We start from the raw sequence: 26,722 nt of genomic DNA on the forward strand, positions 1-26,722 counted from the left end.
TAACGCTAATCTTCATTTATCCATTCCCCCCACCTTTACTTTTAGATAAGCATAGTTCTTTTTTAATAAGTCTGTGATTGACTTTCTGTGTGGAAATATGTTCATTTGTGTCAGTTATTAGATAACGCCTATAAGTGATATCATAGGATATAGGACTTTTGCTTTCCGACTTACCTCATGTTCTGTGATTATCTCCAAGATCATCTATGGGGCCTCAAAGAGCAGTGTTTCATTGTTTTCCATGGCTAGTATTCATTGTGTACATGGACCACTTCTTCTTTATCCTTTCATCTGTAGATGGACATTTTGGTTGCTTCACTGTCTTGTCTATTGTGAATAAGGCTGCAGTGCAGCTTTTGCAGCCCGGGTCTTCTTCATTCTGGTCTTCTCAGGTGAGAGGCCCATTGGTGCGCCTGCTGGATTGACTGGTACCTCAATTTTTCCTTTTAAACGCAGCTCTTTCCTGTTCTCATTATTAGCGTTTAACCCTTTTACATCTCACCAGCAGCTAGAGGGTACACAGTTCTCTAAAACCTCTTCAGCATTTATTGTTTGTAGACTTTTTGCCAATGGTCAGTCGACTGGTGTGAGTTGAAGACTTTTTGTAGATTAGATTGCATGAGTCTAATACTTCCTGAGGCTGAGCTTTTATCCATTTTCCTTTCTTTAAAAAGAGAGTGAGTAAAACTTACCTCTTCATACTGTCTTCTTGAAAATTTTGCCTGTTTTGAATTTTTTTTATCCATTCCCTACCTCAGCACAATTTTGAGGGCAGGTGTCCTTTACAGCCCTGAGTCCTTGTGAATGGTAAGTGACCATTAGCTGTGGGTTAAAAGCTGCTCTTGCGGGAATCGGCCACATGGCGGCAGCATTTCTCCTTTACCAAATCTGGTTACTAGGTCAACAGAGCCTTACTGGAAGTGGTGTTCTAGGTTGTAAATTAGAATGGCATGTGAGAGGAAAACGCCCTTTAATGTATGTCTCATTACTTCTTGTTGTTATTTTTAACTTACGTTTTATTTTTTATCACAGCAAACTTGATTACAATGTTTTGTTTGTTCTAGGTGTGCAAGATGTGGTTCTTTCACACATATACATATATCTATTCTTCTTCGGAGCCTTTTCCCATGTAGGTTATGACACAATGTTGAGTAGTCTTCTCTTGGTATTGCGTAGGTCTTTGGTGATTACATATTTCACAGGTGTTTGTATCTCTCTGTTAACCTCAATACGGTAATGTATCCATTCCTCACACCTTTCTAATTGGTGAACCATAAGTTTTTTTATTGATTCTATGATAGTGTTTCTCTGTGGAAATATCTTTGTTTGTATCATTTTTTAGGTAACCCCTATATATGATATGATAGGATATGTGTCTTTCGCTTTCTCACTTACTCCAAGTTGCGTGATTACTTCTAGACTCATCTACGGTGCTGCAAATGGCATTGTTTCATTTTTTCACTAGCTCATATTCCATCTGTACAGGTAGCAGTTCTTCTTTGTCCACCCATCTGTCGGTGGACTTTTTGGTTACTTCCATATCTTGGCTATTGTAATAGTGTGCAATGCAGATTTGCGTGGCTGTGTCCTTCCAATTCTGTCTTCTTAGTTTATAGGTCCAGGAATAGGTCTGCTGGATCACATGGTAGCTCAATGTTTACTTTTTAAAGGCACCTCTGTTCTGTTCTCCTTAGTGGCTCTTTCCAGGTTACGTCCCACTTAAAGTGGAGGGCATGTATTTCTTCCCAGCACCTTCAGGATTTATTCTTTGTAGTTTTTGCTGATGATTATTCTGAGTGGTGTGAGCTGATACCTCTTTGTGGTTGAATTTGCATGTGTCTCATAATGCGTTGAAATTGAGCTTTAAGACATGATCTTTTTATTTTTCCAGCTGTGATTAGAGCTTATTTCTTCACAGTGTTTTCTTAAAGTATGTGTCACCATTTGTAATATTTTGGCCTTTATCTCCCTCAAGACATTTTGAGGGCAGGTTTCATTTACAGCCCTGCAGTACTTGTTCATATGAAGTGACCATTAGCTCAGGCTTTAAACCTGCTTTTGCAGGTAACGGCCAGAGAGCGGCAGCCTTTCTACGTTTCCCATGCTGGTACTAGGGAAACAGACCTAACGGCCAGTGGTGTTCTTCGGTTATAAATTAGAGTGCAATGTGCCCGGATAAAACCACAAATGTTGATGTCTCCTTGCTTTTGTTTGTTTTTAAATTGAGTTTATATTTATTATTAGAGTAATATTCCATTGTGTACGTGGACCACTTCTTCTTGGTGCATTCCTCGGTTGATGGACATTTTCATTGCTTCCAAGTGCTGGCTATGGTAAATCTTGCTGGCGTACAGGTTTGCCAGCCTGTGACTTTTTGATTCTCATTTTCTCAAGTGATAGGCCAAGCAGTGGTTGTGATTGATTGACTGGTAGCTCAATGTTTCCCTTTTCAAAGCACCTACACTGTGTTTTCATTAGTGGCTCTTTACATGCCCCCCCTTACAACCGAAGGTACGCATTTCTCCACACTCCCTTCACGGTTTATTTTTTGCAGCATTTTTCCTAATGGCCATTCTGACTGCTGTGAGCTGATAGGTTTTTGTAATATGGGTATGCATGTCATTAAAATTTTTTAAATTCGTCATATTCCTACCCCTTTTTCTTTTCTCTTAAAAGAAAAACCCATGAGTACAATATAGCTCTTGAACTTGTCTTCTTCGAAGCTTGCCCTCTTTTGAATTTTTTGGTCGATTTTTGACCCCAGAAATTTTCTGGAGGGCAGGTATCATTTACAGAACTGCAAGTTGGTGAAAATTTAGTGACCTTTTGCAGTGGGTTCAAAGCTGCTGTTGTGGGAAACGGCCACAAGGAGGTAGCATTTCTCCATTCCCCAATCTGGGTACTAGGGCAGCAGAGCCTTTCTGGAAGTCCTTGTCCTAGGTTGTAAATTAGAATGGAAATTGCCAGGAGAAATCCCCATAAGTTTATGTCTCATTACTTCTTCTTGGTTTTTAAAATTTTTTTAATCTGGGTAAAGTTTAGAATATTGTTTGTCCTAGGTGTACACAATCTGGTTCATTTGTACATTATGTATGTCTATTAATGTACAGATCCTCTTCCCATGTAAAATATTACAGTGTTCCGTCGACCTCCCTTGCTATATGTTCGGTGTTTTTGATACATGTATATAATATGTATTTGTATATGTATGGTAACACTAATGTTCATTTCTCAATTTCCCCCCTCCTTTCCTTTCAGATGAGCATAGTTTGTTTTCTAAGCCTGTGAGTGTCTTTCTCTTTGGAAATATGTTCATCTGTGTCAGTTATTAGATAATGCCATAAGTGATAATATAGGATATAGGTGTTTTGCTTTCCGACCTACTTCATGTTTTGTGATTATCTCCAGGCTCAAGTATGGTTCCTCAAAGAGCAGTGCTTCAATGTTTTCCATGGCTAATATTCCATTGTGTACATGGACCACTTCTTCTTGGTGCATTCCTCTGTCGATGGACATTTTCGTTGCTTCCAAGTGTTGCCTATGGTAAATATGGCTGGAGTGCAGGATTTCCAGCCTGTGATTTTTGATTTTCATTTTCTCAGGTGATAGACCCAGCAGTGGGTATGATTGATTGACTGGTACGGTAGCTCAACGTTTACCTTTTCAAGGCAACTCCATTGTGCTTTCATTAGTGGCTCTTGCCACGTCCCCCTTAGAATCAAGGGTACGCATTTCTCCACAATCACGTCAGCATTTATTGTTGGCAGAATTTTTTTTGATGGCCATTATGACTGGTGTGAGCTGATAGGTTTTTGTAATTTGGGTTTACATGTCTGTAAAAATTCCTACAATTCATCATTTTTCCACGGCTTTTTCTTTTCTGTTAAAAGAAAAAAGCAAAAAAGTGTGAGTATAATATACCTCTTCAAATATTCTTTTTGGAAGGTTGCACTCTAGAATTTTTTGGTCGATTTTCGACCTCAGTATTTTTTGGAGGTCAGGTGTCATTTACAGAACTGCAATTGGTGAATATTTAGTGACCTTTTGCAGTGGGTTTAAAGCTGCTGTTGTGGGAAACGGCCACAAGGATGCAGCATTTCTCCATTCCCAAATCTGGGTACTAGGGCAGCAGAGCCATTCTAGAAGTCGTTTGTCTAGGTTGTAAATTTGAATGGAATGTGCCAGGAAAACCCCCCATAAGTCTATGTCTCATTACTCCTAGTTCGTTGTTTTAATTTTTTCAATTGGGGTAATGGTTAGAATGTTGCTTGTCCAAGGTGTACACACTCTGGTTCATCTACATATTCTACATACCTATTTATGTAGAGATCCTCTTCCCTTGTAAATTATTACAGTGTTCCGTAATCCTTCCTTGCTATATGGTCGGTCTTTTTGATATATGTATATAATATGTATTTGTATACATATGGTAACGCTAATCTTCATTTATCCATTCCCCCCACCTTTACTTTTAGATAAGCATAGTTCTTTTTTAATAAGTCTGTGATTGACTTTCTGTGTGGAAATATGTTCATTTGTGTCAGTTATTAGATAACGCCTATAAGTGATATCATAGGATATAGGACTTTTGCTTTCCGACTTACCTCATGTTCTGTGATTATCTCCAAGATCATCTATGGGGCCTCAAAGAGCAGTGTTTCATTGTTTTCCATGGCTAGTATTCATTGTGTACATGGACCACTTCTTCTTTATCCTTTCATCTGTAGATGGACATTTTGGTTGCTTCACTGTCTTGTCTATTGTGAATAAGGCTGCAGTGCAGCTTTTGCAGCCCGGGTCTTCTTCATTCTGGTCTTCTCAGGTGAGAGGCCCATTGGTGCGCCTGCTGGATTGACTGGTACCTCAATTTTTCCTTTTAAACGCAGCTCTTTCCTGTTCTCATTATTAGCGTTTAACCCTTTTACATCTCACCAGCAGCTAGAGGGTACACAGTTCTCTAAAACCTCTTCAGCATTTATTGTTTGTAGACTTTTTGCCAATGGTCAGTCGACTGGTGTGAGTTGAAGACTTTTTGTAGATTAGATTGCATGAGTCTAATACTTCCTGAGGCTGAGCTTTTATCCATTTTCCTTTCTTTAAAAAGAGAGTGAGTAAAACTTACCTCTTCATACTGTCTTCTTGAAAATTTTGCCTGTTTTGAATTTTTTTTATCCATTCCCTACCTCAGCACAATTTTGAGGGCAGGTGTCCTTTACAGCCCTGAGTCCTTGTGAATGGTAAGTGACCATTAGCTGTGGGTTAAAAGCTGCTCTTGCGGGAATCGGCCACATGGCGGCAGCATTTCTCCTTTACCAAATCTGGTTACTAGGTCAACAGAGCCTTACTGGAAGTGGTGTTCTAGGTTGTAAATTAGAATGGCATGTGAGAGGAAAACGCCCTTTAATGTATGTCTCATTACTTCTTGTTGTTATTTTTAACTTACGTTTTATTTTTTATCACAGCAAACTTGATTACAATGTTTTGTTTGTTCTAGGTGTGCAAGATGTGGTTCTTTCACACATATACATATATCTATTCTTCTTCGGAGCCTTTTCCCATGTAGGTTATGACACAATGTTGAGTAGTCTTCTCTTGGTATTGCGTAGGTCTTTGGTGATTACATATTTCACAGGTGTTTGTATCTCTCTGTTAACCTCAATACGGTAATGTATCCATTCCTCACACCTTTCTAATTGGTGAACCATAAGTTTTTTTATTGATTCTATGATAGTGTTTCTCTGTGGAAATATCTTTGTTTGTATCATTTTTTAGGTAACCCCTATATATGATATGATAGGATATGTGTCTTTCGCTTTCTCACTTACTCCAAGTTGCGTGATTACTTCTAGACTCATCTACGGTGCTGCAAATGGCATTGTTTCATTTTTTCACTAGCTCATATTCCATCTGTACAGGTAGCAGTTCTTCTTTGTCCACCCATCTGTCGGTGGACTTTTTGGTTACTTCCATATCTTGGCTATTGTAATAGTGTGCAATGCAGATTTGCGTGGCTGTGTCCTTCCAATTCTGTCTTCTTAGTTTATAGGTCCAGGAATAGGTCTGCTGGATCACATGGTAGCTCAATGTTTACTTTTTAAAGGCACCTCTGTTCTGTTCTCCTTAGTGGCTCTTTCCAGGTTACGTCCCACTTAAAGTGGAGGGCATGTATTTCTTCCCAGCACCTTCAGGATTTATTCTTTGTAGTTTTTGCTGATGATTATTCTGAGTGGTGTGAGCTGATACCTCTTTGTGGTTGAATTTGCATGTGTCTCATAATGCGTTGAAATTGAGCTTTAAGACATGATCTTTTTATTTTTCCAGCTGTGATTAGAGCTTATTTCTTCACAGTGTTTTCTTAAAGTATGTGTCACCATTTGTAATATTTTGGCCGTTATCTCCCTCAAGACATTTTGAGGGCAGGTTTCATTTACAGCCCTGCAGTACTTGTTCATATGAAGTGACCATTAGCTCAGGCTTTAAACCTGCTTTTGCAGGTAACGGCCAGAGAGCGGCAGCCTTTCTACGTTTCCCATGCTGGTACTAGGGAAACAGACCTAACGGCCAGTGGTGTTCTTCGGTTATAAATTAGAGTGCAATGTGCCCGGATAAAACCACAAATGTTGATGTCTCCTTGCTTTTGTTTGTTTTTAAATTGAGTTTATATTTATTATTAGAGTAATATTCCATTGTGTACGTGGACCACTTCTTCTTGGTGCATTCCTCGGTTGATGGACATTTTCATTGCTTCCAAGTGCTGGCTATGGTAAATCTTGCTGGCGTACAGGTTTGCCAGCCTGTGACTTTTTGATTCTCATTTTCTCAAGTGATAGGCCAAGCAGTGGTTGTGATTGATTGACTGGTAGCTCAATGTTTCCCTTTTCAAAGCACCTACACTGTGTTTTCATTAGTGGCTCTTTACATGCCCCCCCTTACAACCGAAGGTACGCATTTCTCCACACTCCCTTCACGGTTTATTTTTTGCAGCATTTTTCCTAATGGCCATTCTGACTGCTGTGAGCTGATAGGTTTTTGTAATATGGGTATGCATGTCATTAAAGTTTTTTAAATTCGTCATATTCCTACCCCTTTTTCTTTTCTCTTAAAAGAAAAACCCGTGAGTACAATATAGCTCTTGAACTTGTCTTCTTCGAAGCTTGCCCTCTTTTGAATTTTTTGGTCGATTTTTGACCCCAGAAATTTTCTGGAGGGCAGGTATCATTTACAGAACTGCAAGTTGGTGAAAATTTAGTGACCTTTTGCAGTGGGTTCAAAGCTGCTGTTGTGGGAAACGGCCACAAGGAGGTAGCATTTCTCCATTCCCCAATCTGGGTACTAGGGCAGCAGAGCCTTTCTGGAAGTCCTTGTCCTAGGTTGTAAATTAGAATGGAAATTGCCAGGAGAAATCCCCATAAGTTTATGTCTCATTACTTCTTCTTGGTTTTTAAAATTTTTTTAATCTGGGTAAAGTTTAGAATATTGTTTGTCCTAGGTGTACACAATCTGGTTCATTTGTACATTATGTATGTCTATTAATGTACAGATCCTCTTCCCATGTAAAATATTACAGTGTTCCGTCGACCTCCCTTGCTATATGTTCGGTGTTTTTGATACATGTATATAATATGTATTTGTATATGTATGGTAACACTAATGTTCATTTCTCAATTTCCCCCCTCCTTTCCTTTCAGATGAGCATAGTTTGTTTTCTAAGCCTGTGAGTGTCTTTCTCTTTGGAAATATGTTCATCTGTGTCAGTTATTAGATAATGCCATAAGTGATAATATAGGATATAGGTGTTTTGCTTTCCGACCTACTTCATGTTTTGTGATTATCTCCAGGCTCAAGTATGGTTCCTCAAAGAGCAGTGCTTCAATGTTTTCCATGGCTAATATTCCATTGTGTACATGGACCACTTCTTCTTGGTTTATTCCTCTGTCGATGGACATTTTCGTTGCTTCCAAGTGTTGCCTATGGTAAATATTGCTGGAGTGCAGGATTTCCAGCCTGTGATTTTTGATTTTCATTTTCTCAGGTGATAGACCCAGCAGTGGGTATGATTGATTGACTGGTACGGTAGCTCAACGTTTACCTTTTCAAGGCAACTCCATTGTGCTTTCATTAGTGGCTCTTGCCACGTCCCCCTTAGAATCAAGGGTACGCATTTCTCCACAATCACGTCAGCATTTATTGTTGGCAGAATTTTTTTTGATGGCCATTATGACTGGTGTGAGCTGATAGGTTTTTGTAATTTGGGTTTACATGTCTGTAAAAATTCCTACAATTCCTCATTTTTCCACGGCTTTTTCTTTTCTGTTAAAAGAAAAAAGCAAAAAAGTGTGAGTATAATATACCTCTTCAAATATTCTTTTTGGAAGGTTGCACTCTAGAATTTTTTGGTCGATTTTCGACCTCAGTATTTTTTGGAGGGCAGGTGTCATTTACAGAACTGCAATTGGTGAATATTTAGTGACCTTTTGCAGTGGGTTTAAAGCTGCTGTTGTGGGAAACGGCCACAAGGATGCAGCATTTCTCCATTCCCAAATCTGGGTACTAGGGCAGCAGAGCCATTCTAGAAGTCGTTTGTCTAGGTTGTAAATTTGAATGGAATGTGCCAGGAAAACCCCCCATAAGTCTATGTCTCATTACTCCTAGTTCGTTGTTTTAATTTTTTCAATTGGGGTAATGGTTAGAATGTTGCTTGTCCAAGGTGTACACACTCTGGTTCATCTACATATTCTACATACCTATTTATGTAGAGATCCTCTTCCCTTGTAAATTATTACAGTGTTCCGTAATCCTTCCTTGCTATATGGTCGGTCTTTTTGATATATGTATATAATATGTATTTGTATACATATGGTAACGCTAATCTTCATTTATCCATTCCCCCCACCTTTACTTTTAGATAAGCATAGTTCTTTTTTAATAAGTCTGTGATTGACTTTCTGTGTGGAAATATGTTCATTTGTGTCAGTTATTAGATAACGCCTATAAGTGATATCATAGGATATAGGACTTTTGCTTTCCGACTTACCTCATGTTCTGTGATTATCTCCAAGATCATCTATGGGGCCTCAAAGAGCAGTGTTTCATTGTTTTCCATGGCTAGTATTCATTGTGTACATGGACCACTTCTTCTTTATCCTTTCATCTGTAGATGGACATTTTGGTTGCTTCACTGTCTTGTCTATTGTGAATAAGGCTGCAGTGCAGCTTTTGCAGCCCGGGTCTTCTTCATTCTGGTCTTCTCAGGTGAGAGGCCCATTGGTGCGCCTGCTGGATTGACTGGTACCTCAATTTTTCCTTTTAAACGCAGCTCTTTCCTGTTCTCATTATTAGCGTTTAACCCTTTTACATCTCACCAGCAGCTAGAGGGTACACAGTTCTCTAAAACCTCTTCAGCATTTATTGTTTGTAGACTTTTTGCCCATGGTCAGTCGACTGGTGTGAGTTGAAGACTTTTTGTAGATTAGATTGCATGAGTCTAATACTTCCTGAGGCTGAGCTTTTATCCATTTTCCTTTCTTTAAAAAGAGAGTGAGTAAAACTTACCTCTTCATACTGTCTTCTTGAAAATTTTGCCTGTTTTGAATTTTTTTTATCCATTCCCTACCTCAGCACAATTTTGAGGGCAGGTGTCCTTTACAGCCCTGAGTCCTTGTGAATGGTAAGTGACCATTAGCTGTGGGTTAAAAGCTGCTCTTGCGGGAATCGGCCACATGGCGGCAGCATTTCTCCTTTACCAAATCTGGTTACTAGGTCAACAGAGCCTTACTGGAAGTGGTGTTCTAGGTTGTAAATTAGAATGGCATGTGAGAGGAAAACGCCCTTTAATGTATGTCTCATTACTTCTTGTTGTTATTTTTAACTTACGTTTTATTTTTTATCACAGCAAACTTGATTACAATGTTTTGTTTGTTCTAGGTGTGCAAGATGTGGTTCTTTCACACATATACATATATCTATTCTTCTTCGGAGCCTTTTCCCATGTAGGTTATGACACAATGTTGAGTAGTCTTCTCTTGGTATTGCGTAGGTCTTTGGTGATTACATATTTCACAGGTGTTTGTATCTCTCTGTTAACCTCAATACGGTAATGTATCCATTCCTCACACCTTTCTAATTGGTGAACCATAAGTTTTTTTATTGATTCTATGATAGTGTTTCTCTGTGGAAATATCTTTGTTTGTATCATTTTTTAGGTAACCCCTATATATGATATGATAGGATATGTGTCTTTCGCTTTCTCACTTACTCCAAGTTGCGTGATTACTTCTAGACTCATCTACGGTGCTGCAAATGGCATTGTTTCATTTTTTCACTAGCTCATATTCCATCTGTACAGGTAGCAGTTCTTCTTTGTCCACCCATCTGTCGGTGGACTTTTTGGTTACTTCCATATCTTGGCTATTGTAATAGTGTGCAATGCAGATTTGCGTGGCTGTGTCCTTCCAATTCTGTCTTCTTAGTTTATAGGTCCAGGAATAGGTCTGCTGGATCACATGGTAGCTCAATGTTTACTTTTTAAAGGCACCTCTGTTCTGTTCTCCTTAGTGGCTCTTTCCAGGTTACGTCCCACTTAAAGTGGAGGGCATGTATTTCTTCCCAGCACCTTCAGGATTTATTCTTTGTAGTTTTTGCTGATGATTATTCTGAGTGGTGTGAGCTGATACCTCTTTGTGGTTGAATTTGCATGTGTCTCATAATGCGTTGAAATTGAGCTTTAAGACATGATCTTTTTATTTTTCCAGCTGTGATTAGAGCTTATTTCTTCACAGTGTTTTCTTAAAGTATGTGTCACCATTTGTAATATTTTGGCCTTTATCTCCCTCAAGACATTTTGAGGGCAGGTTTCATTTACAGCCCTGCAGTACTTGTTCATATGAAGTGACCATTAGCTCAGGCTTTAAACCTGCTTTTGCAGGTAACGGCCAGAGAGCGGCAGCCTTTCTACGTTTCCCATGCTGGTACTAGGGAAACAGACCTAACGGCCAGTGGTGTTCTTCGGTTATAAATTAGAGTGCAATGTGCCCGGATAAAACCACAAATGTTGATGTCTCCTTGCTTTTGTTTGTTTTTAAATTGAGTTTATATTTATTATTAGAGTAATATTCCATTGTGTACGTGGACCACTTCTTCTTGGTGCATTCCTCGGTTGATGGACATTTTCATTGCTTCCAAGTGCTGGCTATGGTAAATCTTGCTGGCGTACAGGTTTGCCAGCCTGTGACTTTTTGATTCTCATTTTCTCAAGTGATAGGCCAAGCAGTGGTTGTGATTGATTGACTGGTAGCTCAATGTTTCCCTTTTCAAAGCACCTACACTGTGTTTTCATTAGTGGCTCTTTACATGCCCCCCCTTACAACCGAAGGTACGCATTTCTCCACACTCCCTTCACGGTTTATTTTTTGCAGCATTTTTCCTAATGGCCATTCTGACTGCTGTGAGCTGATAGGTTTTTGTAATATGGGTATGCATGTCATTAAAATTTTTTAAATTCGTCATATTCCTACCCCTTTTTCTTTTCTCTTAAAAGAAAAACCCATGAGTACAATATAGCTCTTGAACTTGTCTTCTTCGAAGCTTGCCCTCTTTTGAATTTTTTGGTCGATTTTTGACCCCAGAAATTTTCTGGAGGGCAGGTATCATTTACAGAACTGCAAGTTGGTGAAAATTTAGTGACCTTTTGCAGTGGGTTCAAAGCTGCTGTTGTGGGAAACGGCCACAAGGAGGTAGCATTTCTCCATTCCCCAATCTGGGTACTAGGGCAGCAGAGCCTTTCTGGAAGTCCTTGTCCAAGGTTGTAAATTAGAATGGAAATTGCCAGGAGAAATCCCCATAAGTTTATGTCTCATTACTTCTTCTTGGTTTTTAAAATTTTTTTAATCTGGGTAAAGTTTAGAATATTGTTTGTCCTAGGTGTACACAATCTGGTTCATTTGTACATTATGTATGTCTATTAATGTACAGATCCTCTTCCCATGTAAAATATTACAGTGTTCCGTCGACCTCCCTTGCTATATGTTCGGTGTTTTTGATACATGTATATAATATGTATTTGTATATGTATGGTAACACTAATGTTCATTTCTCAATTTCCCCCCTCCTTTCCTTTCAGATGAGCATAGTTTGTTTTCTAAGCCTGTGAGTGTCTTTCTCTTTGGAAATATGTTCATCTGTGTCAGTTATTAGATAATGCCATAAGTGATAATATAGGATATAGGTGTTTTGCTTTCCGACCTACTTCATGTTTTGTGATTATCTCCAGGCTCAAGTATGGTTCCTCAAAGAGCAGTGCTTCAATGTTTTCCATGGCTAATATTCCATTGTGTACATGGACCACTTCTTCTTGGTGCATTCCTCTGTCGATGGACATTTTCGTTGCTTCCAAGTGTTGCCTATGGTAAATATGGCTGGAGTGCAGGATTTCCAGCCTGTGATTTTTGATTTTCATTTTCTCAGGTGATAGACCCAGCAGTGGGTATGATTGATTGACTGGTACGGTAGCTCAACGTTTACCTTTTCAAGGCAACTCCATTGTGCTTTCATTAGTGGCTCTTGCCACGTCCCCCTTAGAATCAAGGGTACGCATTTCTCCACAATCACGTCAGCATTTATTGTTGGCAGAATTTTTTTTGATGGCCATTATGACTGGTGTGAGCTGATAGGTTTTTGTAATTTGGGTTTACATGTCTGTAAAAATTCCTACAATTCATCATTTTTCCACGGCTTTTTCTTTTCTGTTAAAAGAAAAAAGCAAAAAAGTGTGAGTATAATATACCTCTTCAAATATTCTTTTTGGAAGGTTGCACTCTAGAATTTTTTGGTCGATTTTCGACCTCAGTATTTTTTGGAGGTCAGGTGTCATTTACAGAACTGCAATTGGTGAATATTTAGTGACCTTTTGCAGTGGGTTTAAAGCTGCTGTTGTGGGAAACGGCCACAAGGATGCAGCATTTCTCCATTCCCAAATCTGGGTACTAGGGCAGCAGAGCCATTCTAGAAGTCGTTTGTCTAGGTTGTAAATTTGAATGGAATGTGCCAGGAAAACCCCCCATAAGTCTATGTCTCATTACTCCTAGTTCGTTGTTTTAATTTTTTCAATTGGGGTAATGGTTAGAATGTTGCTTGTCCAAGGTGTACACACTCTGGTTCATCTACATATTCTACATACCTATTTATGTAGAGATCCTCTTCCCTTGTAAATTATTACAGTGTTCCGTAATCCTTCCTTGCTATATGGTCGGTCTTTTTGATATATGTATATAATATGTATTTGTATACATATGGTAACGCTAATCTTCATTTATCCATTCCCCCCACCTTTACTTTTAGATAAGCATAGTTCTTTTTTAATAAGTCTGTGATTGACTTTCTGTGTGGAAATATGTTCATTTGTGTCAGTTATTAGATAACGCCTATAAGTGATATCATAGGATATAGGACTTTTGCTTTCCGACTTACCTCATGTTCTGTGATTATCTCCAAGATCATCTATGGGGCCTCAAAGAGCAGTGTTTCATTGTTTTCCATGGCTAGTATTCATTGTGTACATGGACCACTTCTTCTTTATCCTTTCATCTGTAGATGGACATTTTGGTTGCTTCACTGTCTTGTCTATTGTGAATAAGGCTGCAGTGCAGCTTTTGCAGCCCGGGTCTTCTTCATTCTGGTCTTCTCAGGTGAGAGGCCCATTGGTGCGCCTGCTGGATTGACTGGTACCTCAATTTTTCCTTTTAAACGCAGCTCTTTCCTGTTCTCATTATTAGCGTTTAACCCTTTTACATCTCACCAGCAGCTAGAGGGTACACAGTTCTCTAAAACCTCTTCAGCATTTATTGTTTGTAGACTTTTTGCCAATGGTCAGTCGACTGGTGTGAGTTGAAGACTTTTTGTAGATTAGATTGCATGAGTCTAATACTTCCTGAGGCTGAGCTTTTATCCATTTTCCTTTCTTTAAAAAGAGAGTGAGTAAAACTTACCTCTTCATACTGTCTTCTTGAAAATTTTGCCTGTTTTGAATTTTTTTTATCCATTCCCTACCTCAGCACAATTTTGACGGCAGGTGTCCTTTACAGCCCTGAGTCCTTGTGAATGGTAAGTGACCATTAGCTGTGGGTTAAAAGCTGCTCTTGCGGGAATCGGCCACATGGCGGCAGCATTTCTCCTTTACCAAATCTGGTTACTAGGTCAACAGAGCCTTACTGGAAGTGGTGTTCTAGGTTGTAAATTAGAATGGCATGTGAGAGGAAAACGCCCTTTAATGTATGTCTCATTACTTCTTGTTGTTATTTTTAACTTACGTTTTATTTTTTATCACAGCAAACTTGATTACAATGTTTTGTTTGTTCTAGGTGTGCAAGATGTGGTTCTTTCACACATATACATATATCTATTCTTCTTCGGAGCCTTTTCCCATGTAGGTTATGACACAATGTTGAGTAGTCTTCTCTTGGTATTGCGTAGGTCTTTGGTGATTACATATTTCACAGGTGTTTGTATCTCTCTGTTAACCTCAATACGGTAATGTATCCATTCCTCACACCTTTCTAATTGGTGAACCATAAGTTTTTTTATTGATTCTATGATAGTGTTTCTCTGTGGAAATATCTTTGTTTGTATCATTTTTTAGGTAACCCCTATATATGATATGATAGGATATGTGTCTTTCGCTTTCTCACTTACTCCAAGTTGCGTGATTACTTCTAGACTCATCTACGGTGCTGCAAATGGCATTGTTTCATTTTTTCACTAGCTCATATTCCATCTGTACAGGTAGCAGTTCTTCTTTGTCCACCCATCTGTCGGTGGACTTTTTGGTTACTTCCATATCTTGGCTATTGTAATAGTGTGCAATGCAGATTTGCGTGGCTGTGTCCTTCCAATTCTGTCTTCTTAGTTTATAGGTCCAGGAATAGGTCTGCTGGATCACATGGTAGCTCAATGTTTACTTTTTAAAGGCACCTCTGTTCTGTTCTCCTTAGTGGCTCTTTCCAGGTTACGTCCCACTTAAAGTGGAGGGCATGTATTTCTTCCCAGCACCTTCAGGATTTATTCTTTGTAGTTTTTGCTGATGATTATTCTGAGTGGTGTGAGCTGATACCTCTTTGTGGTTGAATTTGCATGTGTCTCATAATGCGTTGAAATTGAGCTTTAAGACATGATCTTTTTATTTTTCCAGCTGTGATTAGAGCTTATTTCTTCACAGTGTTTTCTTAAAGTATGTGTCACCATTTGTAATATTTTGGCCGTTATCTCCCTCAAGACATTTTGAGGGCAGGTTTCATTTACAGCCCTGCAGTACTTGTTCATATGAAGTGACCATTAGCTCAGGCTTTAAACCTGCTTTTGCAGGTAACGGCCAGAGAGCGGCAGCCTTTCTACGTTTCCCATGCTGGTACTAGGGAAACAGACCTAACGGCCAGTGGTGTTCTTCGGTTATAAATTAGAGTGCAATGTGCCCGGATAAAACCACAAATGTTGATGTCTCCTTGCTTTTGTTTGTTTTTAAATTGAGTTTATATTTATTATTAGAGTAATATTCCATTGTGTACGTGGACCACTTCTTCTTGGTGCATTCCTCGGTTGATGGACATTTTCATTGCTTCCAAGTGCTGGCTATGGTAAATCTTGCTGGCGTACAGGTTTGCCAGCCTGTGACTTTTTGATTCTCATTTTCTCAAGTGATAGGCCAAGCAGTGGTTGTGATTGATTGACTGGTAGCTCAATGTTTCCCTTTTCAAAGCACCTACACTGTGTTTTCATTAGTGGCTCTTTACATGCCCCCCCTTACAACCGAAGGTACGCATTTCTCCACACTCCCTTCACGGTTTATTTTTTGCAGCATTTTTCCTAATGGCCATTCTGACTGCTGTGAGCTGATAGGTTTTTGTAATATGGGTATGCATGTCATTAAAGTTTTTTAAATTCGTCATATTCCTACCCCTTTTTCTTTTCTCTTAAAAGAAAAACCCGTGAGTACAATATAGCTCTTGAACTTGTCTTCTTCGAAGCTTGCCCTCTTTTGAATTTTTTGGTCGATTTTTGACCCCAGAAATTTTCTGGAGGGCAGGTATCATTTACAGAACTGCAAGTTGGTGAAAATTTAGTGACCTTTTGCAGTGGGTTCAAAGCTGCTGTTGTGGGAAACGGCCACAAGGAGGTAGCATTTCTCCATTCCCCAATCTGGGTACTAGGGCAGCAGAGCCTTTCTGGAAGTCCTTGTCCTAGGTTGTAAATTAGAATGGAAATTGCCAGGAGAAATCCCCATAAGTTTATGTCTCATTACTTCTTCTTGGTTTTTAAAATTTTTTTAATCTGGGTAAAGTTTAGAATATTGTTTGTCCTAGGTGTACACAATCTGGTTCATTTGTACATTATGTATGTCTATTAATGTACAGATCCTCTTCCCATGTAAAATATTACAGTGTTCCGTCGACCTCCCTTGCTATATGTTCGGTGTTTTTGATACATGTATATAATATGTATTTGTATATGTATGGTAACACTAATGTTCATTTCTCAATTTCCCCCCTCCTTTCCTTTCAGATGAGCATAGTTTGTTTTCTAAGCCTGTGAGTGTCTTTCTCTTTGGAAATATGTTCATCTGTGTCAGTTATTAGATAATGCCATAAGTGATAATATAGGATATAGGTGTTTTGCTTTCCGACCTACTTCATGTTTTGTGATTATCTCCAGGCTCAAGTATGGTTCCTCAAAGAGCAGTGCTTCAATGTTTTCCATGGCTAATATTCCATTGTGTACATGGACCACTTCTTCTTGGTGCATTCCTCTGTCGATGGACATTTTCGTTGCTTCCAAGTGTTGCCTATGGTAAATATTGCTGGAGTGCAGGATTTCCAGCCTGTGATTTTTGATTTTCATTTTCTCAGGTGATAGACCCAGCAGTGGGTATGATTGATTGACTGGTACGGTAGCTCAACGTTTACCTTTTCAAGGCAACTCCATTGTGCTTTCATTAGTGGCTCTTGCCACGTCCCCCTTAGAATCAAGGGTACGCATTTCTCCACAATCACGTCAGCATTTATTGTTGGCAGAATTTTTTTTGATGGCCATTATGACTGGTGTGAGCTGATAGGTTTTTGTAATTTGGGTTTACATGTCTGTAAAAATTCCTACAATTCATCATTTTTCCACGGCTTTTTCTTTTCTGTTAAAAGAAAAAAGCAAAAAAGTGTGAGTATAATATACCTCTTCAAATATTCTTTTTGGAAGGTTGCACTCTAGAATTTTTTGGTCGATTTTCGACCTCAGTATTTTTTGGAGGGCAGGTGTCATTTACAGAACTGCAATTGGTGAATATTTAGTGACCTTTTGCAGTGGGTTTAAAGCTGCTGTTGTGGGAAACGGCCACAAGGATGCAGCATTTCTCCATTCCCAAATCTGGGTACTAGGGCAGCAGAGCCATTCTAGAAGTCGTTTGTCTAGGTTGTAAATTTGAATGGAATGTGCCAGGAAAACCCTCCATAAGTCTATGTCTCATTACTCCTAGTTCGTTGTTTTAATTTTTTCAATTGGGGTAATGGTTAGAATGTTGCTTGTCCAAGGTGTACACACTCTGGTTCATCTACATATTCTACATACCTATTTATGTAGAGATCCTCTTCCCTTGTAAATTATTACAGTGTTCCGTAATCCTTCCTTGCTATATGGTCGGTCTTTTTGATATATGTATATAATATGTATTTGTATACATATGGTAACGCTAATCTTCATTTATCCATTCCCCCCACCTTTACTTTTAGATAAGCATAGTTCTTTTTTAATAAGTCTGTGATTGACTTTCTGTGTGGAAATATGTTCATTTGTGTCAGTTATTAGATAACGCCTATAAGTGATATCATAGGATATAGGACTTTTGCTTTCCGACTTACCTCATGTTCTGTGATTATCTCCAAGATCATCTATGGGGCCTCAAAGAGCAGTGTTTCATTGTTTTCCATGGCTAGTATTCATTGTGTACATGGACCACTTCTTCTTTATCCTTTCATCTGTAGATGGACATTTTGGTTGCTTCACTGTCTTGTCTATTGTGAATAAGGCTGCAGTGCAGCTTTTGCAGCCCGGGTCTTCTTCATTCTGGTCTTCTCAGGTGAGAGGCCCATTGGTGCGCTTGCTGGATTGACTGGTACCTCAATTTTTCCTTTTAAACGCAGCTCTTTCCTGTTCTCATTATTAGCGTTTAACCCTTTTACATCTCACCAGCAGCTAGAGGGTACACAGTTCTCTAAAACCTCTTCAGCATTTATTGTTTGTAGACTTTTTGCCAATGGTCATTCGACTGGTGTGAGTTGAAGACTTTTTGTAGATTAGATTGCATGAGTCTAATACTTCCTGAGGCTGAGCTTTTATCCATTTTCCTTTCTTTAAAAAGAGAGTGAGTAAAACTTACCTCTTCATACTGTCTTCTTGAAAATTTTGCCTGTTTTGAATTTTTTTTATCCATTCCCTACCTCAGCACAATTTTGAGGGCAGGTGTCCTTTACAGCCCTGAGTCCTTGTGAATGGTAAGTGACCATTAGCTGTGGGTTAAAAGCTGCTCTTGCGGGAATCGGCCACATGGCGGCAGCATTTCTCCTTTACCAAATCTGGTTACTAGGTCAACAGAGCCTTACTGGAAGTGGTGTTCTAGGTTGTAAATTAGAATGGCATGTGAGAGGAAAACGCCCTTTAATGTATGTCTCATTACTTCTTGTTGTTATTTTTAACTTAAGTTTTATTTTTTATCACAGCAAACTTGATTACAATGTTTTGTTTGTTCTAGGTGTGCAAGATGTGGTTCTTTCACACATATACATATATCTATTCTTCTTCGGAGCCTTTTCCCATGTAGGTTATGACACAATGTTGAGTAGTCTTCTCTTGGTATTGCGTAGGTCTTTGGTGATTACATATTTCACAGGTGTTTGTATCTCTCTGTTAACCTCAATACGGTAATGTATCCATTCCTCACACCTTTCTAATTGGTGAACCATAAGTTTTTTTATTGATTCTATGATAGTGTTTCTCTGTGGAAATATCTTTGTTTGTATCATTTTTTAGGTAACCCCTATATATGATATGATAGGATATGTGTCTTTCGCTTTCTCACTTACTCCAAGTTGCGTGATTACTTCTAGACTCATCTACGGTGCTGCAAATGGCATTGTTTCATTTTTTCACTAGCTCATATTCCATCTGTACAGGTAGCAGTTCTTCTTTGTCCACCCATCTGTCGGTGGACTTTTTGGTTACTTCCATATCTTGGCTATTGTAATAGTGTGCAATGCAGATTTGCGTGGCTGTGTCCTTCCAATTCTGTCTTCTTAGTTTATAGGTCCAGGAATAGGTCTGCTGGATCACATGGTAGCTCAATGTTTACTTTTTAAAGGCACCTCTGTTCTGTTCTCCTTAGTGGCTCTTTCCAGGTTACGTCCCACTTAAAGTGGAGGGCATGTATTTCTTCCCAGCACCTTCAGGATTTATTCTTTGTAGTTTTTGCTGATGATTATTCTGAGTGGTGTGAGCTGATACCTCTTTGTGGTTGAATTTGCATGTGTCTCATAATGCGTTGAAATTGAGCTTTAAGACATGATCTTTTTATTTTTCCAGCTGTGATTAGAGCTTATTTCTTCACAGTGTTTTCTTAAAGTATGTGTCACCATTTGTAATATTTTGGCCTTTATCTCCCTCAAGACATTTTGAGGGCAGGTTTCATTTACAGCCCTGCAGTACTTGTTCATATGAAGTGACCATTAGCTCAGGCTTTAAACCTGCTTTTGCAGGTAACGGCCAGAGAGCGGCAGCCTTTCTACGTTTCCCATGCTGGTACTAGGGAAACAGACCTACCGGCCAGTGGTGTTCTTCGGTTATAAATTAGAGTGCAATGTGCCCGGATAAAACCACAAATGTTGATGTCTCCTTGCTTTTGTTTGTTTTTAAATTGAGTTTATATTTATTATTAGAGTAATATTCCATTGTGTACGTGGACCACTTCTTCTTGGTGCATTCCTCGGTTGATGGACATTTTCATTGCTTCCAAGTGCTGGCTATGGTAAATCTTGCTGGCGTACAGGTTTGCCAGCCTGTGACTTTTTGATTCTCATTTTCTCAAGTGATAGGCCAAGCAGTGGTTGTGATTGATTGACTGGTAGCTCAATGTTTCCCTTTTCAAAGCACCTACACTGTGTTTTCATTAGTGGCTCTTTACATGCCCCCCCTTACAACCGAAGGTACGCATTTCTCCACACTCCCTTCACGGTTTATTTTTTGCAGCATTTTTCCTAATGGCCATTCTGACTGCTGTGAGCTGATAGGTTTTTGTAATATGGGTATGCATGTCATTAAAATTTTTTAAATTCGTCATATTCCTACCCCTTTTTCTTTCCTCTTAAAAGAAAAACCCGTGAGTACAATATAGCTCTTGAACTTGTCTTCTTCGAAGCTTGCCCTCTTTTGAATTTTTTGGTCGATTTTTGACCCCAGAAATTTTCTGGAGGGCAGGTATCATTTACAGAACTGCAAGTTGGTGAAAATTTAGTGACCTTTTGCAGTGGGTTCAAAGCTGCTGTTGTGGGAAACGGCCACAAGGAGGTAGCATTTCTCCATTCCCCAATCTGGGTACTAGGGCAGCAGAGCCTTTCTGGAAGTCCTTGTCCTAGGTTGTAAATTAGAATGGAAATTGCCAGGAGAAATCCCCATAAGTTTATGTCTCATTACTTCTTCTTGGTTTTTAAAATTTTTTTAATCTGGGTAAAGTTTAGAATATTGTTTGTCCTAGGTGTACACAATCTGGTTCATTTGTACATTATGTATGTCTATTAATGTACAGATCCTCTTCCCATGTAAAATATTACAGTGTTCCGTCGACCTCCCTTGCTATATGTTCGGTGTTTTTGATACATGTATATAATATGTATTTGTATATGTATGGTAACACTAATGTTCATTTCTCAATTTCCCCCCTCCTTTCCTTTCAGATGAGCATAGTTTGTTTTCTAAGCCTGTGAGTGTCTTTCTCTTTGGAAATATGTTCATCTGTGTCAGTTATTAGATAATGCCATAAGTGATAATATAGGATATAGGTGTTTTGCTTTCCGACCTACTTCATGTTTTGTGATTATCTCCAGGCTCAAGTATGGTTCCTCAAAGAGCAGTGCTTCAATGTTTTCCATGGCTAATATTCCATTGTGTACATGGACCACTTCTTCTTGGTGCATTCCTCTGTCGATGGACATTTTCGTTGCTTCCAAGTGTTGCCTATGGTAAATATTGCTGGAGTGCAGGATTTCCAGCCTGTGATTTTTGATTTTCATTTTCTCAGGTGATAGACCCAGCAGTGGGTATGATTGATTGACTGGTACGGTAGCTCAACGTTTACCTTTTCAAGGCAACTCCATTGTGCTTTCATTAGTGGCTCTTGCCACGTCCCCCTTAGAATCAAGGGTACGCATTTCTCCACAATCACGTCAGCATTTATTGTTGGCAGAATTTTTTTTGATGGCCATTATGACTGGTGTGAGCTGATAGGTTTTTGTAATTTGGGTTTACATGTCTGTAAAAATTCCTACAATTCATCATTTTTCCACGGCTTTTTCTTTTCTGTTAAAAGAAAAAAGCAAAAAAGTGTGAGTATAATATACCTCTTCAAATATTCTTTTTGGAAGGTTGCACTCTAGAATTTTTTGGTCGATTTTCGACCTCAGTATTTTTTGGAGGTCAGGTGTCATTTACAGAACTGCAATTGGTGAATACTTAGTGACCTTTTGCAGTGGGTTTAAAGCTGCTGTTGTGGGAAACGGCCACAAGGATGCAGCATTTCTCCATTCCCAAATCTGGGTACTAGGGCAGCAGAGCCATTCTAGAAGTCGTTTGTCTAGGTTGTAAATTTGAATGGAATGTGCCAGGAAAACCCCCCATAAGTCTATGTCTCATTACTCCTAGTTCGTTGTTTTAATTTTTTCAATTGGGGTAATGGTTAGAATGTTGCTTGTCCAAGGTGTACACACTCTGGTTCATCTACATATTCTACATACCTATTTATGTAGAGATCCTCTTCCCTTGTAAATTATTACAGTGTTCCGTAATCCTTCCTTGCTATATGGTCGGTCTTTTTGATATATGTATATAATATGTATTTGTATACATATGGTAACGCTAATCTTCATTTATCCATTCCCCCCACCTTTACTTTTAGATAAGCATAGTTCTGTTTTAATAAGTCTGTGATTGACTTTCTGTGTGGAAATATGTTCATTTGTGTCAGTTATTAGATAACGCCTATAAGTGATATCATAGGATATAGGACTTTTGCTTTCCGACTTACCTCATGTTCTGTGATTATCTCCAAGATCATCTATGGGGCCTCAAAGAGCAGTGTTTCATTGTTTTCCATGGCTAGTATTCATTGTGTACATGGACCACTTCTTCTTTATCCTTTCATCTGTAGATGGACATTTTGGTTGCTTCACTGTCTTGTCTATTGTGAATAAGGCTGCAGTGCAGCTTTTGCAGCCCGGGTCTTCTTCATTCTGGTCTTCTCAGGTGAGAGGCCCATTGGTGCGCCTGCTGGATTGACTGGTACCTCAATTTTTCCTTTTAAACGCAGCTCTTTCCTGTTCTCATTATTAGCGTTTAACCCTTTTACATCTCACCAGCAGCTAGAGGGTACACAGTTCTCTAAAACCTCTTCAGCATTTATTGTTTGTAGACTTTTTGCCAATGGTCAGTCGACTGGTGTGAGTTGAAGACTTTTTGTAGATTAGATTGCATGAGTCTAATACTTCCTGAGGCTGAGCTTTTATCCATTTTCCTTTCTTTAAAAAGAGAGTGAGTAAAACTTACCTCTTCATACTGTCTTCTTGAAAATTTTGCCTGTTTTGAATTTTTTTTATCCATTCCCTACCTCAGCACAATTTTGAGGGCAGGTGTCCTTTACAGCCCTGAGTCCTTGTGAATGGTAAGTGACCATTAGCTGTGGGTTAAAAGCTGCTCTTGCGGGAATCGGCCACATGGCGGCAGCATTTCTCCTTTACCAAATCTGGTTACTAGGTCAACAGAGCCTTACTGGAAGTGGTGTTCTAGGTTGTAAATTAGAATGGCATGTGAGAGGAAAACGCCCTTTAATGTATGTCTCATTACTTCTTGTTGTTATTTTGAACTTACGTTTTATTTTTTATCACAGCAAACTTGATTACAATGTTTTGTTTGTTCTAGGTGTGCAAGATGTGGTTCTTTCACACATATACATATATCTATTCTTCTTCGGAGCCTTTTCCCATGTAGGTTATGACACAATGTTGAGTAGTCTTCTCTTGGTATTGCGTAGGTCTTTGGTGATTACATATTTCACAGGTGTTTGTATCTCTCTGTTAACCTCAATACGGTAATGTATCCATTCCTCACACCTTTCTAATTGGTGAACCATAAGTTTTTTTATTGATTCTATGATAGTGTTTCTCTGTGGAAATATCTTTGTTTGTATCATTTTTTAGGTAACCCCTATATATGATATGATAGGATATGTGTCTTTCGCTTTCTCACTTACTCCAAGTTGCGTGATTACTTCTAGACTCATCTACGGTGCTGCAAATGGCATTGTTTCATTTTTTCACTAGCTCATATTCCATCTGTACAGGTAGCAGTTCTTCTTTGTCCACCCATCTGCCGGTGGACTTTTTGGTTACTTCCATATCTTGGCTATTGTAATAGTGTGCAATGCAGATTTGCGTGGCTGTGTCCTTCCAATTCTGTCTTCTTAGTTTATAGGTCCAGGAATAGGTCTGCTGGATCACATGGTAGCTCAATGTTTACTTTTTAAAGGCACCTCTGTTCTGTTCTCCTTAGTGGCTCTTTCCAGGTTACGTCCCACTTAAAGTGGAGGGCATGTATTTCTTCCCAGCACCTTCAGGATTTATTCTTTGTAGTTTTTGCTGATGATTATTCTGAGTGGTGTGAGCTGATACCTCTTTGTGGTTGAATTTGCATGTGTCTCATAATGCGTTGAAATTGAGCTTTAAGACATGATCTTTTTATTTTTCAAGCTGTGATTAGAGCTTATTTCTTCACAGTGTTTTCTTAAAGTATGTGTCACCATTTGTAATATTTTGGCCGTTATCTCCCTCAAGACATTTTGAGGGCAGGTTTCATTTACAGCCCTGCAGTACTTGTTCATATGAAGTGACCATTAGCTCAGGCTTTAAACCTGCTTTTGCAGGTAACGGCCAGAGAGCGGCAGCCTTTCTACGTTTCCCATGCTGGTACTAGGGAAACAGACCTACCGGCCAGTGGTGTTCTTCGGTTATAAATTAGAGTGCAATGTGCCCGGATAAAACCACAAATGTTGATGTCTCCTTGCTTTTGTTTGTTTTTAAATTGAGTTTATATTTATTATTAGAGTAATATTCCATTGTGTACGTGGACCACTTCTTCTTGGTGCATTCCTCGGTTGATGGACATTTTCATTGCTTCCAAGTGCTGGCTATGGTAAATCTTGCTGGCGTACAGGTTTGCCAGCCTGTGACTTTTTGATTCTCATTTTCTCAAGTGATAGGCCAAGCAGTGGTTGTGATTGATTGACTGGTAGCTCAATGTTTCCCTTTTCAAAGCACCTACACTGTGTTTTCATTAGTGGCTCTTTACATGCCCCCCCTTACAACCGAAGGTACGCATTTCTCCACACTCCCTTCACGGTTTATTTTTTGCAGCATTTTTCCTAAAGGCCATTCTGACTGCTGTGAGCTGATAGGTTTTTGTAATATGGGTATGCATGTCATTAAAATTTTTTAAATTCGTCATATTCCTACCCCTTTTTCTTTTCTCTTAAAAGAAAAACCCGTGAGTACAATATAGCTCTTGAACTTGTCTTCTTCGAAGCTTGCCCTCTTTTGAATTTTTTGGTCGATTTTTGACCCCAGAAATTTTCTGGAGGGCAGGTATCATTTACAGAACTGCAAGTTGGTGAAAATTTAGTGACCTTTTGCAGTGGGTTCAAAGCTGCTGTTGTGGGAAACGGCCACAAGGAGGTAGCATTTCTCCATTCCCCAATCTGGGTACTAGGGCAGCAGAGCCTTTCTGGAAGTCATTGTCCTAGGTTGTAAATTAGAATGGAAATTGCCAGGAGAAATCCCCATAAGTTTATGTGTCATTACTTCTTCTTGGTTTTTAAAATTTTTTTAATCTGGGTAAAGTTTAGAATATTGTTTTTCCTAGGTGTACACAATCTGGTTCATTTGTACATTATGTATGTCTATTAATGTACAGATCCTCTTCCCATGTAAAATATTACAGTGTTCCATCGACCTCCCTTGCTATATGTTCGGTGTTTTTGATACATGTATATAATATGTATTTATATATGTATGGTAACTCTAATGTTCATTTCTCAGTTTCCCCCCTCCTTTCCTTTCAGATGAGCATAGTTTGTTTTCTAAGCCTGTGAGTGTCTTTCTCTTTGGAAATATGTTCATCTGTGTTAGTTATTAGATAATGCCATAAGTGATAATATAGGATATAGGTGTTTTGCTTTCCGACCTACTTCATGTTTTGTGATTATCTCCAGGCTCAAGTATGGTGCCTCAAAGAGCAGTGCTTCAATGTTTTCCATGGCTAATATTCCATTGTGTACATGGACCACTTCTTCTTGGTGCATTCCTCTGTCGATGGACATTTTCGTTGCTTCCAAGTGTTGCCTATGGTAAATATGGCTGGAGTGCAGGATTTCCCGCCTGTGATTTTTGATTTTCATTTTCTCAGGTGATAGACCCAGCAGTGGGTATGATTGATTGACTGGTACGGTAGCTCAACGTTTACCTTTTCAAGGCAACTCCATTGTGCTTTCATTAGTGGCTCTTACCACGTCCCCCTTAGAATCAAGGGTACGCATTTCTCCACAATCACGTCAGCATTTATTGTTGGCAGAATTTTTTTTGATGGCCATTATGACTGGTGTGAGCTGATAGGTTTTTGTAATTTGGGTTTACATGTCTGTAAAAATTCCTACAATTCATCATTTTTCCACAGCTTTTTCTTTTCTGTTAAAAGAAAAAAGCAAAAAAAGTGTGAGTATAATATACCTCTTCAAATATTCTTTTTGGAAGGTTGCACTCTAGAATTTTTTGGTCGATTTTCGACCTCCGTATTTTTTGGAGGGCAGGTGTCATTTACAGAACTGCAATTGGTGAATATTTAGTGACCTTTTGCAGTGGGTTTAAAGCTGCTGTTGTGGGAAACGGCCACAAGGAAGCAGCATTTCTCCATTCCCAAATCTGGGTACTAGGGCAGCAGAGCCATTCTAGAAGTCGTTTGTCTAGGTTGTAAATTTGAATGGAATGTGCCAGGAAAACCCCCCATAAGTCTATGTCTCATTACTCCTAGTTCGTTGTTTTAATTTTTTCAATTGGGGTAATGGTTAGAATGTTGCTTGTCCAAGGTGTACACACTCTGGTTCATCTACATATTCTACATACCTATTTATGTAGAGATCCTCTTCCCTTGTAAATTATTACAGTGTTCCGTAATCCTTCCTTGCTATATGGTCGGTCTTTTTGATATATGTATATAATATGTATTTGTATACATATGGTAACGCTAATCTTCATTTATCCATTCCCCCCACCTTTACTTTTAGATAAGCATAGTTCTTTTTTAATAAGTCTGTGATTGACTTTCTGTGTGGAAATATGTTCATTTGTGTCAGTTATTAGATAACGCCTATAAGTGATAT

Source organism: Balaenoptera physalus (assembly GCF_965194825.1).
Source record: "Balaenoptera physalus genome assembly, chromosome: 9".
NCBI classification, from domain to species: Eukaryota; Metazoa; Chordata; class Mammalia; order Artiodactyla; family Balaenopteridae; genus Balaenoptera; species Balaenoptera physalus.